This window comes from Rhinopithecus bieti, unplaced genomic scaffold, assembly GCF_001698545.2.
Source record: "Rhinopithecus bieti isolate Rb0 unplaced genomic scaffold, ASM169854v2 scaffold_6717, whole genome shotgun sequence".
NCBI lineage: Eukaryota > Metazoa > Chordata > Mammalia > Primates > Cercopithecidae > Rhinopithecus > Rhinopithecus bieti.
In genome coordinates, this window is record NW_016805334.1 from 1,882,302 (window position 1) to 1,901,118 (window position 18,817).

Here is an 18,817-nt window from a genome sequence, read left to right on the forward strand (position 1 = left end):
GCGGGGCTGCCGGGTCCCCTCCAGAGCGGCGGCTGGTGGTTAGCGCTGGCCCGGAGGATGCGAAGACTCGAGCCCCCGGACACCGCGCCGCCGCGCTCGGAGGCGGAGGTGGCTTGGGGAGTACCAGGGCAGCCCTCTTCCCACTCCTTTGTAGTCTTTGCGGGGGTCAGAGTGTGGTGAGTGGGTGTAACGACACTGGGAGACGACGTGGGCGCTCTTCGCGCCGCGCTCCTGGATCGCGGCCCCAGGCAGGGCGGGCTCCGAAGCGCACGCTTCCTCTTGACACGAGAACTGAGACGGGCTTGACCTCAAGGCTCCCGGCCTAGTACCTGCCTCCCGGAACCGAGTGTGGCGTTGCCCGCAAGATTTGGCCGGCGCTGTCCCCGGGCCCTCGCGGAAGTGTGCCCACCCGGGCACCCAGGGCCTAGGAGGCCGGCTGGAGACGGCTTCCGGTTCCAACTCCAGGCCTCACCAGCTGGCGCGTGGAGCGGTCGGATACCCAGTGCCAAGGCCCGTTTAGACGGCTGGTTTAACGAATTGGCCTAAAATGAATTTTGAATTAGAGCTTTTGAACACTACAGTTGCACACAAAGCTCACTTCACACCCCACCCCACCCCCGCAAGTCCTTCATGGCCACTAATCCGAGTTAGTTTTTCATGACCTTTGAGTTACGTTTGGTTTGAGATTTCCAACCAACCTTATTGCTATTGCTTAATGCTAGGGAATTTTTTTTTTTTTATTTGGGAGGCAGATATGTGAGCAAAAATAACAAAGAAATACATGTAGATATAAAATATATGTAACAAATAGGTATTTAAATTGAAGTCTAAGATGAAACTGGGCAATTTTGGAAAGAGGAATCACGTTAATATTTTTACATTTAAATTGATGCAAGTCTAATTGAAATGCATCTTTCAACTGCTCTTCTTGCTGATTAAATTGGTTCTATTTTTAATTCTAGTCTAAATTGACCACTTGAAGCTTTAGAAAGCTAACAAGCTCTCAGTCTGTTTGTTAATTACCTTTAACCAAAAACATAGCTTTCATTTAGTCTTAAAACAGTCGATCCACTCCGGCCCTCTGATTTTGAGGTAGGGAGAAATGGAAAACTTGGGAGAAACATGCTTTCACCATCTTCATCTTCACCAATGATTTTAGCTGATTAAACCACTACCCTTGATTCCTGCCCATTTTGGGTGGGCACATTGTTTTGTCTCCTTTTTTCCTTCATATGTATTGATAAGAATGTGGATTATGTACACATTTTTAACACAAGATCCTTGAGTTGATATTTTTTCAGAGATTCTTAATCTGTAGTTCAGGCATCCTTTGAAGATAGTTGTCCATGAATAGGTTCTATAGGATAGGTGAATTATTTCAATTGTATGGAAAAAAAATTGTTTTCTGTATTTCTGCAGTGTAGTCTTCCCGGGCAGAAGATCCACAGTTTTCATCAAATTCACAAAGAGACTGGTAACAACCCAGAATTAAGAGCCATTGTCTTTATGATATTTATGTTGGGTGAACTTGGAGATAGAAACGTTGTAGTTCTTGGTAACAACTGGAAAAGATCCAGGTGTAGGGACTGGTAAATCTACCCTATACTTTTTGAGACTTTGATTTCATTTAAATAAATTAATCCCCAAAGAGACTTTTATTTCTAAATTTTACCCAGTGAGACCTAATTTGAATTATTTTTAAAGAGGCTGTTTATGTATGACAAATTTAAAACTAATGAAAGAACTAAACAAGAATGATTTTGACCAGAATCTACACATGAAATGCAATGTAGAAAATTTAAACAAGTATTTTAATGATTCAGACTAAAAACCCTCTTTAGCCAAAATAACAACAAAAGCAATTACCTGGCCCTAATTAAAAGCTTAAGAAAATTTATTGGCTGGGCACGGTGGCTCACACCTGTAATCCCAGCACTTTGGGAGGCCGAGGTGGGCAGATCATGAGGTCAGGAGATCGAGACCCTCCTGGCCAATGTAGTGAAACCCTGTCTCTACTAAAAATACAAAAGATTAGCTGGGCGTGGTGGCATGCACCTGTAGTCCCAGCTACTCAGGAGGCTGAGGCAGGATAATTGCTTGAACCAAGGAGGCAGAGGTTGCCGTGAGTGAGACTCTGTCTCAAAAATGAAAAAAGAAAATTTATTTGATTGGTTCTCTCTCTCTCTCTCTCATTCTCTGTACATACATAAGTTTACCAACTATGCCTAAGTGCCCAAATGTTTCTTTTGAAAAGTTTTCATTTTCTTTAAAGCTTGATGACTCTCAAAGGTGGATGAAGGCCCAGCATGGTGGCTCATGCCTGTAATCCCAGCAGTTTGGGAGGTCAAGGCAGGCAGCGTTTGAGTCCAGGAGTTTGAGACCAGCCTGGTCAACATGGGGAAATCCCATCTCTACTAAAAATACAAAAATTAGCTGGGTGTGGTGGTGCATGCCTGTAATCCCAGCTACTCAGGAGGCTGAGGCAGGAGAATCTCTTGAACTCAGGAAGTGAAGGTTGCAGTGCGCCAAGATCACACCACTGCACTCCGGCCTGGGTGACAGAACAAGACTCCATTTCAAAAAAAAAAAAAGCTAGATGAAACAATAGGTAAAAGAAGTGAGAGCTCTGAGTCAGAAGGAGGGCATGGCTGTACCATCCAGGTGAGGAAATCAAGCTCAAATGGTAAAATCACCTGTAAGAGAGCCAGGATAGAATTTAAATTAAATATTCAGAAGTCTGCTGTTCAGAATACACAGATTTTGCCCATTTCCCCCACCTATCACTCCCTGGCTTCCACCCTTGTCTGGGAAGATATCTTCCATTAGCGCAAGAGGTAGCATAATCTATGCGTTTATTTAGCATTTGATCCTTGTGCAGAGGCTTCTATTTAGAGTAACCATTTTAGCTAAGATTTGGATCTGGTCCCCAAAATAGTCTGAACTGGGTGACCTCCAGCAAGTAGACACAAGATACTAGCAATTTATTTCATATCAGCTCCCAAGCCATCACCAGATGATAACAACCCTTGGACACTGTTAATCTCTGCTTAATTCAAACTGGTGACCGCAAGGTGAAAGGCAAGAGTGTTATCTCTAAGCAATTCATGTGGCCTTCCACAAATTGCCAGTTGGGCCAATACAATTGAAGCCTCTTCTCCAGTGGTTACTTTAAAAATTTCATATCCAAAGTCTTTGGTCTTCGTTGGACTCTAAGGTAGGAGGGCTTTATCAAGGGAAATGCCCAAGGGCCAAGATGTGGGAGCTTAGAATCCAATACAAATTAGAAAGGTTGGAAAGGTAACTGTGTGTGTTCCCTACCCAATAAACTGTGAACAAGATCACTGTGACTATGACTAGAAAAAGCTTGTGGAAGTAGATGTTTTTGCCAAACAGTACAGGGAAAATACACCTTAAAAAATAAAATGTAAAGTCCTATCTAGAATTGGTTTTATTGTTTTGAAAACAGCTTTATTTTTGCAACAGGCAGGGTCAGTACAGATCACCATATGCTCATTTAGCATCAGTTCAGGGCAAGAAGGGGCAGGGTAAAGTGGGTAGAACAGTGGAGAATTAAGGAAAGGGGAGTACTAGTGAACAGAAACTGTCCTGTGTTTTGGTGCCTGCAGGGAAAGCAGGCTGAGTGGCCTGCAGGGGAGCTGATACTATTTGCACTTTTCAAATATGTAGAGTGAACAGTTTTAGCCTCATATCCCAGGGTATTCATCTCTAGCCTGAAGTTATAGAAATGTGTTTTTACTGCCTGGTGGAATTATTCTGCCCTTGCTACCCCAATATCATAGTTTAAATGATTCGGTTTGATTTTGCTAGATTGCTCTAGAGAGGATTGACAGATAAAAAATTTGAAGAGTTGTCAAAATATTGCAGCGACTTTAACAATACATTTTTTAAGGTTCATGTATTGGAAGTTGGTTATTGATGTTAAAAGTTAAAAAAAAAAATAGGTATTTTCAGCAAAACATTCTTTTGGATAGGCTCAAAGACCAAGTTGTCATATATAGAATTTTAGCCTTCAGCAAATGATGTCACAAAGACATCCCACTATGTTGTTCAATAACTTCACTCCTGGATTCTTTGTTTGCTGTCCTACCTTTTTAATTAACTGGTATTTGCAAACCCTACCCCATTGTTTGGTATCTTCTCCCAAAAATAATACACTCAATAAACACAAGCTATAATTATGAATGGGAAAACAGAATGGCCACAGTATGGGTGCACTGTATACAATTGGTAAAAGAACACTCTTTATGATAAAAAAAAGTCACTGATTGACTGATAACGTGGTGCATTTTGTAACGCTGTATGATTGTCTAAGTGATTGTGAGGAAATAGGGCACGGAATAAACATTGAAGTATTGTCACTGCTTAAGACTGGCTTTGGCTCCAGTGTCTTGCTGATATAAGCTTCAAACAGCATAAAGAGAGTCACAGCATTTGCCTGGTTAGATAAGAGGTAAACTATCATGGTTAGAGTATTTGGAAGGGATTACAGTTTCAGAACTATCTTTCCTTAGTATCTGCTCAATGAGAGGTAGTCTGGCTAGAGCCTGGAGCCTGGAAGGAGAGGAGACTAGGCCTCTGTTCTTTTGGCCTAATGATGCCACATCTTCATGATGATGATGATGATGATGATCGTGATGATGGTGATATGATGATAATGATGATGATGATGATGGTGATATGATTGATCCCCCATACTGAAATGATTTGCATGTATCTTAACTAATAAGCAGGGCACTGGACAAGGTGATTTACTTAGCCTTTCCAAGATATGTCCAAATTGGCAAATTTACCACTTTCCAGAGGCTGGTTTTCATTTTAGGTCTAGAACTTTTACACCTGTGTGTTTCATTGATAACTTAGTAGATATGTTGCCAATAGAAGTCTGCACCTTCCCTTATAGAAGTACAATCTGGGCTCATCCTGCTTATCTTTTCTGAATATCTTGAGCTTTTCCTGAGCCTTGGTTTATTTTATCCCAACCTCATATACAAATTGAATGTTGTTTTGGTCTGTATCTCTATGCTCCTAACATTATAGAAACTCTCATACAACAGTATCTAATAAGAAGATAAGACTTCCAGATGCTTTAAAACATGTAAATTAGGGCTGGGCCCAGTGGCTTACATCTGTAATCCTGGCACTTTTAGAAGCCAAGGTAGGAGGATCGCTTGAGCCCAGGAGTTCAAGACTGGTCTGGGCAACATAAAAAGACCTTGTCTCTATAAATAATTTTAAAAATTAGCTGGGCATGGTGGTGCATGCCTGTGGTCCCAGCTACTCAGGAGGCTGAGGTGGGAAGATTGCTTAAGCCCAGACAGTCAAGGCTGCAGAGAGCCCAGATCGTGCCACTGCACTCTAGCCTAGGTGACACAGCAAGACCCTGTCTCAAAAAAAAAAAAAAAAAAAGATGTAAATTGGTACTTTAAAAAAATTATTTAAAATATTGGCCTCTAGTTTCACCAGGGGAGTAGTTAAGGATAGCGTTTAAGCATTCAGCCTCTATAGTTGGATTGTCCGGTTTTAAATCCAACATTCTCTACAACATGGTAAATGTGTCCACATGAAGATTATTTAAGCCCTCTGGGCCTGAGGGTCTTTGTCAACAACATAGGAAAAATAACACTTTCTAGTTTCCAGTTTGTTGTGAGGATTAAGTGTCTGGCAGGTTGTAAGTGCTCAATTCATGTTACCTGCTAGAGTTATCATTGTTATTGTCATCCTCACTGTAGTCAGTTTCTAGCCAGCTACACTGAGTCAGAGCAGAAGCCTTGATGAACTAATGCTGAGTATATTCATTTTGCTAAAAGGACAGGAACACTGATATGGTAGGAAGAATCAAGAAGAGAGATGATATAATATTACATACCATATATCAAGGTACATATTTAGCATAACTGCATGGCTAAATTCATTTTGTATTGTATTTGTCTTTGTCACATATATTCTGTATATTTTGCTGAACAACCAAAGAAACCATAAGAATTTAGAAATCTGCAAATATGTTAGGAAAAAAGGAAGTAAGAACAAATTCTACAAGGGAGTCAAGTTGTAGCAAACAAACCACCCCACTGTCTTTAGATCACACTTTAGTCCTCTCCATCTAAGATTTAAAATATTTCTCCATCACTGCAAGTAGCTCTAGTTCAAGCACTCTGAATAAGAACCTGTTCTTATTATAATTGAGAATGATACTGGCATGTTTATTACCATATAATATAGGTTAATTCAGTCTGTGGGCCATGTTTATTACCTTCCTCATCTATAAAAACACTGTGAAACATGGTCTTCATTTCCTTTTAAACGCGGCTCAAACAGAGCTGCCAACACATTTCATACTTTCCTCCCTAAATATTGGCATTTAGTAAGAAAAGTGGTGTAAAGCAGTTTAGTAATAAAGTAATGAAGACTTGTAAATGGGCTCTTGGTTTAAAAAGGAAGTAAGAAAATAATTGGGAATAAAAAAGACTTTATGTGAATCAACTAGTATGGATGATGGCAGAAGGAGAAGAGAACAGGGTAATGAATTTGTTCAAATAAATTTACTGAAGACGGCATTTCAGCTCTCTAAGGAATTACAGAGAAAATAAGTAAGTGGCTAGAGGGGCTAATATCTCAAGAAATTCTGACTAGGCAAAATGGACCACATTTGCAAAAAGCCAAGCTTTCTTTAGTCACCAGCTTCAGCAGTTCTTCAGCACACAGGTCTGTGCAAATAATCAATTTGTTTAAGATAGCAAAATCAAAATGTGTTCCAGGGCACAGGCAGGATGCAAGATGTTTTTTGTGATGTTTGCAATGGAGCAAGGACCTGTTAACCACCTACAAGTGTCTAAAAAGGCATCACCCACCAGGCAGGCAGAAGAATTGTCCAGGGTCGTCCAAGGGGCTAATTTGTAGTAAAGAGATGAAAACGAGAAATCTCTCAGTGATGACCTTTCACAAGCTATAGAAGAGTCCCTTAAGGCCAAGTGTCAGAAACTTCAGTTTAGAACATTCAAAACTAGGGAAGGAAGAACTCTTGGAAGTAAGCCATGGGGAACTGTCCAGCACTAACAGAGGTTTGGGCTTACTATTAAATAACCTGTTAGGTGTGAGTTTCTATCTACATTTTATCTAACAATATGCTTCTTAAACACTTATTTTTAAAATTCTCTTGACAGCTGTGTCACTAATGATGTTATTGCCAAAGGGATTTCTGTAGGTTCATGTGGATTTGCATTTGTTACATGGGAAATGTAGTTACTTAAGAGTCAGCATTTGCCTTGAAGATACTTTGGCTTTGACCACCTCAGGAGATTGAAAAGAATAACCAAGCACTTGCCAGCTTCTCATGTCTACTGTAAATTTCTGCAAACAGTAGACATTAACTGCATTAGTCACAATTTCATGAGTTAAAAATATCATGTTTTTCTGGCCCTAGAGACATTAAAATGTATGTTAGAATGGCTACAGGAAAGGGTTCTCAGGTGTCAGACATACTCAAAATTAAGTTTCCACTTAAACTTTCTTTGGAATTTAGGAAAATTAGGCCATGATAAAGATGTATCTATTCACTCAGCAAATATTTGGGGGTCTTCTCTGAACCACACACCATTCAATGTCTGGAACACACACGGTTTCAGCTTCCCTGGAACTCATATTTGTTGTTAAGGGAGAATATAATGATGGGTGGTGATTACAGGAGCCAGAAACTTCTGAGTCCGAAGGAAACAGCAGTGGGTTTAAAGGTGTATGGAAATGGAAATAATACTAGAAGCTTCATGTTGGTCAGCACTCTAATGAATAAAAACACATATTTTTCAAGACATATTTGAACAGAATTCAGCATTCTAATGGATGGAAGGAAGCACAGTGTGTGCTACTCCTTACCCAAGTCTCTCTTTCTTTCCAGGTGTCCCAGATGTGTGGAAGGAGGTCGGTGCACACAAGGTGCTCTGCACTAAGAACACACGTGGGTCTCAGGGTCTCTGGCTGCTGAAGCTCCATATGGTGTCATGTGTCCTGGCCCTGTTGTGTGACAGTTGCTGCTAACAAGCTTGGCTTTGGCTGAATGTCTTTGAAACTACCCACTCCTTCACCCTCTCCAATTGCCTCCAATGGACTCCTGATATTTAAAAAATAAAATAAAAAAAATAAAATAAAATAAAATTAAAAAAAAGGAGGGCTATTAAAGGAATGACCAAAATGTCACTGGAATGGGCAAAAGCAATTACTTAGTGTTTTCTACAGACATGCTGATTGTAAATTAAAGGCCCTTTTGGAAAAGACAGTCCATTAAGAGACCACTTAATGTTTAATTACATGCGTTTGAAAATGACATAGAGTAGCAGCCCAGCCAAACAGGTCATCAAAATCTAAGACAGGCACAGTGGCTGATGCAGTTTGCTTTTGAGTTCCAGGTACAAAAACTCAAACCCAGAGTAGCAAATTGTCCCACTCTGGGGCTACTGTAATACTTATTACTGTCCCTGTGATGTAATGTGATCTTGGAAAATGTCATAAAAGAATTCCTTCAAATTGTTTGTCTCTTTACTCTTCCTCCTCCCTAGTTTCTATTTCTTGTCTCTGTTCTTTTCTGTAGTTACCTTGCTCTCTCTTTTCTCTCTCCAAATGGTATTGTAAGGTTTAATTCACCAGGTGTGCAAACTTCCTCCCTCATTTGACACTTCTTTGGCAGAAAGTGCAGGTAACCCAGCAAGTATTGTCAGGGTCAAGTTAAAAAATAACAAAACCTGCCAATGCAGGTTTCCTTCTTGTGTTGCCTGGCATCAATGGGTTCTCAAAAGACTGCTGTGGCTTAAAAATTTCCCTTTTTACAACTGGCATGGACTTGGCAGTCCATTCGTAGCCCACAACCTTTCTCCCACTCTGTCTTTGTCATGACCAGAGGATGGTCGGCATTTCCCCTGGTCACCAAGACAAGGGAGATAAGGACAGGAGCACAGGAGCAGAGTGGCTTGTGGCTTTATACTATTTAGAAAGTTAATTGGAAAAAGTACTATTCTTATGTCCCAATTTAAACCTCAGTAGTCATTGTTATACCCTTGATTCACTGGAAGTGAGCTAACTTAGTAAAATATTGAATATGTTTAAACTAATCTGTGCGGTGAGTTTTACTAAAATTTCAAACTAGAAGCTGGACATGGAATCCCAACACTTTGGGAGACTGAGGTCAGGAGTTTGAGACCAGCCTGGCCAACATGGTAAAACTCTGTCTCTACTAAAAGTACAAAAATTAGCCAGGCATGGTGGTGTATGCCTGTAATCCCAGCTACTTGGGAGACAGAGGCAGGAGAATCGCTTGAATCTGGGAGGTAGAGGTTGCAGTGAGCCGAGATCATGCCGCTGCACTCTAGCCTGGGCAACAAAACAAGATTCCATCTCAAAAAAAAAAATCAAAGTAGGAAAGAACATGGTATTAAAGGTAGTAACTGATATACCAGGTAAATGCCAAAGTCTGACCTGGTAGTTAAACTTAGAAACTAGTTGATTTTGAGAAAAATAGTACAGGGTTTGATTTTGTTTTTGTTTTTCTATGATGTAGTATTAATCCTAGTAGATCCTACTAGTAATAATCCTACTAGGAAAACAAAAAAGTGAAAATGCATCTCTTAGAAAACCTGGCATGCTACCAGCATTAGAAAGCTTTGTGTAGCTTCCACAGCTCTTTCAGAGAGGGAGTGCCCAGACTGTTCCCAAATCTTTCTCAAGTGGCACAATCTGTAGTGACATTCCCGAACCCTGTCAACAGGCCGTGCTCCCTACATACTTCCAAAATATTGTTAGGTAACAATGGACTTAATATTCAAATCAAGTTACAAGGTAGTTTTTTATACACATTTGTATTTTCTTTAATAATAAAGTGAAATTATATTTTTGACTCTTTTCCTAATTTAGTGTGCATGTCCTCATTTCTTCTGCATCTGCTATGGGGCTAGCCTTGTTCACAGATGACACCAATGGAGAAATTTCCGAAGAAAGATGTGTGTGTGTGTGTGTGTGTGTGTGTGTGTGTATGAGAGAGAGACAGAACAAGAGGGACAGAGAATGGTGGTGATGGTATATTTAGAACTTGGTTTAGTAACTAAGCTCTAATTTTCCCACTTGTCCATAGTCAGGTAGGAAAAGGGGATAGGTGTGTCCATCGGGTGAACTGCTATGGGGCCCCTTCTGATATGTTTCTGCTATAAAATGTGGGGTTATGGATACTTCTAAGACTTCACTCTGCTGGCTACACCAACAATAAAGAAAGAATCACAGGTATACATTAGGATGCAATGTTGGTCAAGAAGGGAGATTTTCTTGCAGATAATAAATACTCTTTCATTTTAGAAGAACAAGTATCTTGCTAAGAAATAAAAGTTAATATATTTTGAATTGTCACTATTATTAATACTACTTTTAAGTGCTACTGATTCATTAGGCCATTTAAATTTATACCAAACATCTAAAAAATTAATTTTATTTTCTTTTCTTTTTTCTTTTTTTTTTTAGACAAGGTCTCTCTTTATCGCCCAGGCTGGAGTATGGTGTTGTGAACATAACTCACTGCAGACTCAAACTCCTGGGCTCAAATGAGTCTCCTGCCTCAGCCTCTTGAGAAGTTGGGACCACAGGCATTCGCCAACACACCTGGCTAATTTTTAATTTTTTTGTAGAGACAGGGTTTCACCATGTTGCCCAGGCTGGTCTCAAACTCCTGGGTTTAAATAATCCTCCCTCCTCGACCTCCCAAAGTGCTGGGATTACAGGCATGACCACTGTGCCTAGCCTAACTAGTTCTTATGTTAATAGGGAAGAAGGTGTGTTGCAGAATTTCTTCTTGTTGTTGTTGTTTTTTCTAAAATAGCACCGATAGATACAAAATAATGTCTAGTTTAAACATTCTAGGCACAGGGCAAGTAATTGCAGTATCAAGGAAAAACTGCCTCCCCTCCAGTTAATAGCTGATATGATGATGCTCTAAGCCCCCATTAACGATCCATTCTCATCTCTTCAGATGAGCAGAGCTCAGCCATGAAACCAGGACTGGTTGCCAGTTTCACCTGAGGAAGATGGCCAGTAAAAACTTTATCAGAGAGTATTGTGGAAAGCCTCTATTATCTAGCCCCCCTGCTTTCTGCTTTCCACCTTCCAATCTGTTGGTTGGTGCTGCTATTAGACTTACTTTCTAGAAACCAGATCTATAACACACATGGACCACAGAATAAAGGCTTAACATCTTAGCCTGGCATTTAAGGTTTTAGAGCAGTGCTTTTCAAACCTCAATATGTATATAAATCACCTGGGGATTTCACTAATACAGATTCTGATCCAGTAGATATGGGGGTGGAGCCCAATAATTTGTAATATTTTTTGAGATGGAGTCTCGCTCTGTCACCCAGGCTGGAGTACAGTGACATGATCTCAGCTCACTACAACCTCCGCCTCCTTGATTCAAGTGATTTTCATGTCTCAGCCTTCTGAGTGGCTGGGATTACAGACATGTACCACCACACCTTGCTAATTTTCATACTTTTAATAGAGATGTGGGTTTCACTATGTTGGCCAGGCTGGTCTTGAACCCCTGACCTCAAGTGATCTGCCCGCCTCGGCCTCCCAAAGTGCTGGGATTACAGGCATGAGCCAACTCACCGGGCCAAGAATTTGCATTTTTAACAATCTCCCAGGTGATACAGATGCTGCCGGTCCTGGAACCACACCGAGTAGCAAGTTTTATGACACGGCCTAGCCCAGGGGTTAAATACCTTTTCAGATTCATCTCTGTTTATTCCCACACCCTACATTCTAGAAACACTGTTGTTCTTGGCATTCCCTGGCAATTCTCTGTACTCGTTCTGCCTACTAAACTCATCCCTCCAGACAGCTCAAATATCATCTCTGTGAGGCCTTCCAGCTCCAAGGATTCATTCCTCAGCCAAAGAATCCTTCTGTCTACCAAGTTGTCACAGCACTTTGCAAATACTAATGTTTAGTAATTAATACAAGTTATCATAACTGTTTGTTTACATGGTTATCTTTCCAGCTAGACCATGAGCTACACAGGGCAGAAAGCCAGGTCTTATCCATTTTATAATCTCAGCACTGGCCAGGCATGGTAGCTCATGCCTGTAATCCCAACACTTTGGGAGGCCAAGGTGGGAGGATTGCTTGAGCCCAGAAGTTCAAGACCAGCCTGGGTAACTTAAGGAGACCCCCCCCCCCCCACCGGCTCTACAAAAATAAAAAAACTACCCAGGTATGGTGGTGGCGTGCCTGTGATTCTAGCTACTTCAGAGGCCAAGGTGGGAAGATCACCTGAACCTGTGAGGTTGAGGCTGCTGTGAGCCATGATTGTATCACTGTACTCTAGCCTGGGCAACAGTGGGACCCTGTCTCAAAATAATAATAATAATAGTAATCATCATCATCATCACCATCTTGCATACAGTATATAGCCCAGCACACAATAATTCTTTAATAAATATTCATTGAATTGAATTGAACTGAATTTCTCATTGTCACTATTTTACAGAATACTTTGAATGATGAATGATTTTAGACAAAAAATCTCGAGGTAAATCTCTATCTGCTCAATTTTGCTGTGAATTTAAGACTGCTCTAAAGAAAAAAGTCTATTAGAAAACATTTCTTAGGCCAGGTGCAGGGGCTCATAACTATAATCCTTAGCACTTTGGGAGGCCAAACTGGGAGGGTCTCTTGAGGCCAGGAGTTTCCGATCAGCCTGGGCAATATAGTGAGACCTTGTCTCTACAACAACAACAACAACAAAATTAGCTGGTATGGTGATGCACACCTGCAGTCCCAGCTACTTAGGAGTCTGAGGTGGGAGGATCACTTAAGCCCAGGAGTTTGAGACTAGCTTATGATGGAGCCACTGCTCTCTGGTCTGAGTAACAGAGCGAGATCCTGTCTCTTAAAAAAACATAAAAAATTTTTGACAGAGTTGAGGAGGAAGTTACATAGAATCATAGTTGTTATTTAATACTAGGTTGGCGCAAAAGTAATTGCGGTTTTTGCCATTAAAAGTAATGACTGGTAGTATGACGAAACTGGTAGTATTATCAACTCTAATAATGAACTATAATTATCATTAATAATAGCTATTATTTATCTATTGAATGCTTACTATTTAACAGACACTGTGCTAATTACATAGATATAAAACTTCATTTAATTTTTACAACAGCTGGCTGGGTGTGGTGGCTCACACCTGTAATCCTAGCACTTTGGGAGGCTGAGGCAGGTGGATCAACTGAGGTCAGGAGTTCAAGACCAGCCTGGGCAACATGACAAAACCCTGTCTCTACTAAAAATACAAAAAATTAGCCGAGTATGGGGGCGCGTGCCCATAATCCCAGCTACTTGGGAGGCTGAGGCATGAGCATTGCTTGAACCTGGTAGGCAAATGTTGCAGTGAGCTGAGATCATGCCAGTGCACTTCAGCCTGGGTGACTGAGTGAGACGCCATCTAAAAAAAAAAAAAAAAAAAAAAAGGCCAGCTGCGGTGGCTCACACCTGTAATCCCAACATTTTGGGAGGCCGAGGTGGGTGTATTACCTGAGGTCAGGAATTCAAGACCAGCCTGGCCAAAATGGCATAACCCTGCCTCTACTAAAAGTACAAAAATTAGCCAGGCATGGTGGCGGGCACCTGTAATCCCAGCTACTCAGGAGGCTGAGGCAGAGAATTGCTTGAACCTGGGAGGTGGAGGTTGCAGTGAGCCGAGATTGCGCTACTGCACTCCAGCCTGGGCGACAAGAGTGAGACTCCGTCTCAAAAAANAATTTCCATAAGAAATTAATGAAATTATAGACTTTTTTTCCATCCAATTTCATGGACCCCCAGAATTCTATGCACAAACACCTTGGATATGTATGTGTTGGGGGCTGCCCCTGTGAACTTTACATTAAAAATCCATGTTCGTGGCCGGGCGCGGTGGCTCAAGCCTGTAATCCCAGCACTTTGGGAGGCTGAGATGGGCGGATCACGAGGTCAGTAGATCGAGATCATCCTGGCTAACACGGTGAAACCCATCTCTACTAAAAAAATATAAAAAAAATAGCCAGGCGAGGTGGCGGGCGCCTGTAGTCCCAGCTACTCGGGAGGCTGAGGCAGGAGAATGGCGTGAACCCGGGAGGCGGAGCCTGCAGTGAGCTGAGATCCGGCCACTGCACTCCAGCTTGGGCGACAGAGCAAGACTCCGTCTCAAAAAAAAAAAAAAAAAGAAAACATGAAGTTGTTCCTTTGGCCAGGTATATGCGAATCTATAAGAAAGGTGATATCGTAGACATCAAGGGAATGGGTACTGTTCAAAAACGAATGCCCCACAGCCCCACAAGTGTTACCATGGCAAAACTGAGAGTCTACAATGTTACCCAGCATGCTGTTGACATTGTTGTAAACAAACAAGTTAAGGGCAAGATCCTTGCCAAGAGAATTAATGTGCATATTGAGCACATTAAGCACTCTAAGAGCCGAGATAGCTTACTGAAACGCGTGAAGGAAAATGATCAGAAAAAGAAAGAAGCCAAAGAGAAAGGTACCTGGGTTCAACTGAAGTGCCAGCCTGCTCCACCCGGAGAAGCACACTTTGTGAGAACCAATGGGAAGGAGCCTGAGCTGCTGGAACCTATTCCCTATGAATTCATGACATAATAGGTGTTTAAAAAAAAAAAAAGGACCTCTAGGCTGAAAAAATAAAAATAAAAATCCATGTTCTAGGGCGAAGAACCTCAACTACCTTTTTGGAGAGGTTGGAGTGCTTAGGTTGACCAGATAGAAGTCAGATGGGGAAAAAAATGTCACGTACACTGAAATGGCAAAAAGTCAGTGGCAAGAGTTATGTAGTGAAGGAGTATAATAAAGGGGACAAGGAACAGGAGGAGGAAGAGAAACTTGGCAGCATTAGAGCCATGCAACAGGTAAGAGACTCTTTCTTTGAAGGGTGAACCCAGAGATTCTCAGAAGAGGATGCAGAGAGCATACTCGGAGGAATCTTAAAGGCTATGTACGAGTCTTAGCAATTGGGAGAAATTCTGTAGCTGTCTCCAGGAGGAGGAGACACATTGTGATTATCAGTGACACTGCACTGAATAGTACAAAGGCATCTGTGCCTAAAGTCATCATGTGATGGCAAATTGGGAAGTGTCTCCGTTTTCCTGTATTATACATTGATATGTGGCAAGGGTCATCAAACCCACTAACCTCTACGTATTTTGACTGATTCAAATGGGAACACATGACACAATATAAACCCATACCTAGTATTTATCTTTTATTTTTTAATTTAAAAATCTTTTGTGTTTTTAAGAAAGGGTCTTGCTCTGCCACCAGGCTGGAGTGCAGTGGTGCAATCATAGCTCACTGCAGCCTTCACTGCAGTTGAGGTCTCAAGCCATCCTCCTGTCTCAGCTTCCCAAGTAGCTAGGACCACAGATATGAACCATCACATCCAGCTTTTTTTTTTTTTTTTTGGTAGAGATGGGGTCTTGCTATGTTGCCCAGGCTGGTCTGGAACTCCTGGCCTCAAGCGATCCTCCTGCCTTGGCTTCCCAAAGGGATAGGATTATAGGTGTAAGCCACTGTGCCTGGCCCCTAGTATATATCTTTATTGGCCTTGAAAAGATAGGCAATCCAAAGCTTGCAATGGAGGCACAAATGGAATTCTGATCACTCTAAATTGGAAATTTGTGGCCGGGTGCCGTGGCTTATGCCTGTAATCCCAACACTTTGGGACGCCAAGGCAGGCAGATCACCAGAGGTCAGGAGTTCGAGACCAGCCTGGCCAACATGGCAAAACTACCTCTCTAATAAAAATACAAAAATTAGCCAGGTGTGGTAGTGCACGCCTGCAATCCCAGCTACTAGGGAGGCTGAGGCAGGGTAATTGCTTGAACCCAGGAAGTGGAGGTTGCAGTGAGCTGAGATCATGCCACTGCACCGCAGCCTGGGTGACAGAGTGAGACTTCGTCTCAAAAAACAAAAAAACAAGGAAAGGAAAATTTGTTATTTTAATGGCATCAAATGCCTCCGTCTGATATTCAACTACATTGTCATCTGATCCCTCTTTTCCTTTTAGGGCCTTATCTCCCTTTTCTCATTGTACTTTATGTTCTTGGCAATGGGACCTATCAAAATTCTTTGCCCACTCCCAGTTTATTTTCCTTTGCAAATTCCAACAGCAATAATGCCCTTTCTCTGACCCAATCCCAAAATTCTATCCATCCTTTATGGCTCAACTCAAATTCTGCCTCTTTCAGGAAGATTTTCCTGGGCCTCCTCGTATCTGTCATGGCCCCCAAGCTGGAGGCAATCTCTTTCACTCTGAATCTTCCATAGCACTTTATTTGTATTTCTCTTACAATATACATATTTTTTCTTGTAACTATGGAGAACAACAGTTGTGGCCTTTAAAGAAAAATCACACTAGAAAAAATGTCCAGTAATGGGGGAAAAAAGATTGAGAATTAAAACCAATACTTATGACCCTGGATAATTATATATCAATACACAGAATATAAGTAATAAACAAAGTGAACTTGAAGTATTAAACAAGGTTGTAAATATAATCGCACAGGTATTACTCACATAGTATATAATAGGATTACGAATAGAATGTGGCAAGTAAAAATATATATTTGGTTAAAAAAAAATTTCCATGAGAAGTGCAGGGGAAGTTTAAGAAGATAGAGCATATACATCAGCTTGGAGTGACATGATCAGAGCCTTCCTTATGAAGATTACTTTGGTGGCAGCTGAAGAATGGATTATAGCAGAGAGAGATTTAAGGCAGAAAGACCAGTTGGCAGCCATTTAATTAGTCCAACTGAGATATAATAAATACCCACATGAGGACTTTTAAGTTTTCAAGTCTAGGTGCCTGAAAGTATGTTGATGCCTTTAAGAGAGAGTGTGTAGTAAGAAGAGAAGATTTAGGGGGCAGTTGCAGGAAAAAAATGGTTTGACTCTAAAGCTGCTGGAATACAGAGTGAGAGCTTCCCAATCAAGTAACAAACATTAAATGCAATGGTAGGCTGACTTAGTAGAAATATAGTGTCCCAATTATAACCGCAGAAGTGCAAAGTGAAGGACTTTGACAACTACTTGTTCTCTTTGGAGAAAAAGTCACAGATTGGTGACTTGTAAATTATCTCATTTGAAGAACATTACAAGAAACTGGGAATATTTAAATCCAAAGAATATTTAAATCCAAAATGTACTGTCTTTAAATATAGGAGACATTGAAAAAAGAAAGAGGGATTTAATTATTTTCTATAGTGAAAGGTAGTAGAGTGGTGATAGATAGAAGTCACAAGGATAAACAATTTTGACTTATCCTAAGAAATAAATTATTAACAATGAGGCCTCCAAATAGTGTGACAAATGGACTCGCAGAGCAGTGAGCTATTCATCTACGAACCATCCGAACAGAAACAGGATGAAATTTTGGTCCTATGTTTTGTAGAAGGAATTTCCAAAGTCTGTAGAAGGAATTTTCATAGTCTATAGAAGGAAGGTTGAATTACAGGATGTTTAAGATATCTTTCTACTCTAAAATCCTTAGCTTCATTTCTCCAAGGAAACCATCCATATTTCCTTCCTGCCCTAGTCTGAGTGCTCACAAAGCACCCTGGGGCTACCCCTGTCATACTAGTACCCCACATTGTGGTAATCACTGACCTGTCTTCCTCATTAGACTGCATGTCTTTGAAGGTAGGGATTGTCTTTTATCTACATAAATTTATTGTGTAGTGCAGTGTTCAGCACAGAGTATTAGCATTCAGTAAATGTTTGTCAAGTGTTGAATAAATAAATGAATGGAGATGATTTGAGTGCAACTGCTATAAAATTTTAGTAAAAGGAGCTAAAGCTGGGCAGTTTCCATTTGCAAAATTACCTTAGTGGGAAAGTCTCATTCTCAGAAATCACATGCTTTCTTTCCTTCTTCTTTCCTAGTACAGACTCACTTATCAGAAATATGAGGGAGTGTGATCATAATAGAAAGTAATCACCTTATCTGAAAAGTCAGAATATGTTTTCAGGGTAGCAGAAAATCAGGAGACTTCAAAGTTGCATTTGCTTTTATTTAATTAATAAAATTTAAAAGCATAAAAACACCAGTGGCTATTAAAAGTTCAATAGCTGGAAACATATATACAAGGTACATATGAAAAAGATCAGTATGGAGTCAACTTAGGTAGCTTCTGAGCCGTTCAGCATCATATGATCACAATCACATCGTTGGGAATCATCTGACATTGCAGGTGGTTCTCCCAAAAGATCCAGTTTCTCACTTATCCTTTGATATTATTTGCACACTGTTTATACCGCCTATAGTTGTCAGTCTATGTTACCAGAGACTGTTGCTGAAATTGCCATGGGGCTGAAAATATGGTTCCCTGTGTGGGGAATGGTCCAAACATGACTAGTGCCTGCAGGTTCAGAAAACTGAGTTTGATTGGAGATGCTAGTTTGTCCTCACAAACATGGAAAAGAGCTGTCAGTCAGATTGGAGAACATGTCCTGTGTGCAGCCATTATGCAGGTATGGATTCAAGGCTACCTTCTCTCCTTAGATTTATGATGGCGGCAATGAGAAATTGTATTTGTTTACAAAGGAAAGAAAGGGAAAAATGTTCCTTATGAAAAGAGGAAGCAATTGTTTCCTAGCACATTTGGGGTGGCAGAGCTGGCTACTGCGCCCTGACTGCCGAGCAGCCCCGATGCTTCTTGGTGGCTCATACACATTCAGGTCAGCGTGGTGCAGTCTAATGGGTGTTGTCCTAGAGATTACA

General features: G+C 41.0%; 1 pseudogene; it reads left to right on the forward strand.

Moving 5' to 3' along the window:
• The first annotated feature begins 57 nt into the window (after positions 1–57).
• On the forward strand, positions 58–14,679 carry LOC108529713 (60S ribosomal protein L21 pseudogene; annotated as a pseudogene).
• Positions 14,680–18,817: the final 4,138 nt, after the last annotated feature.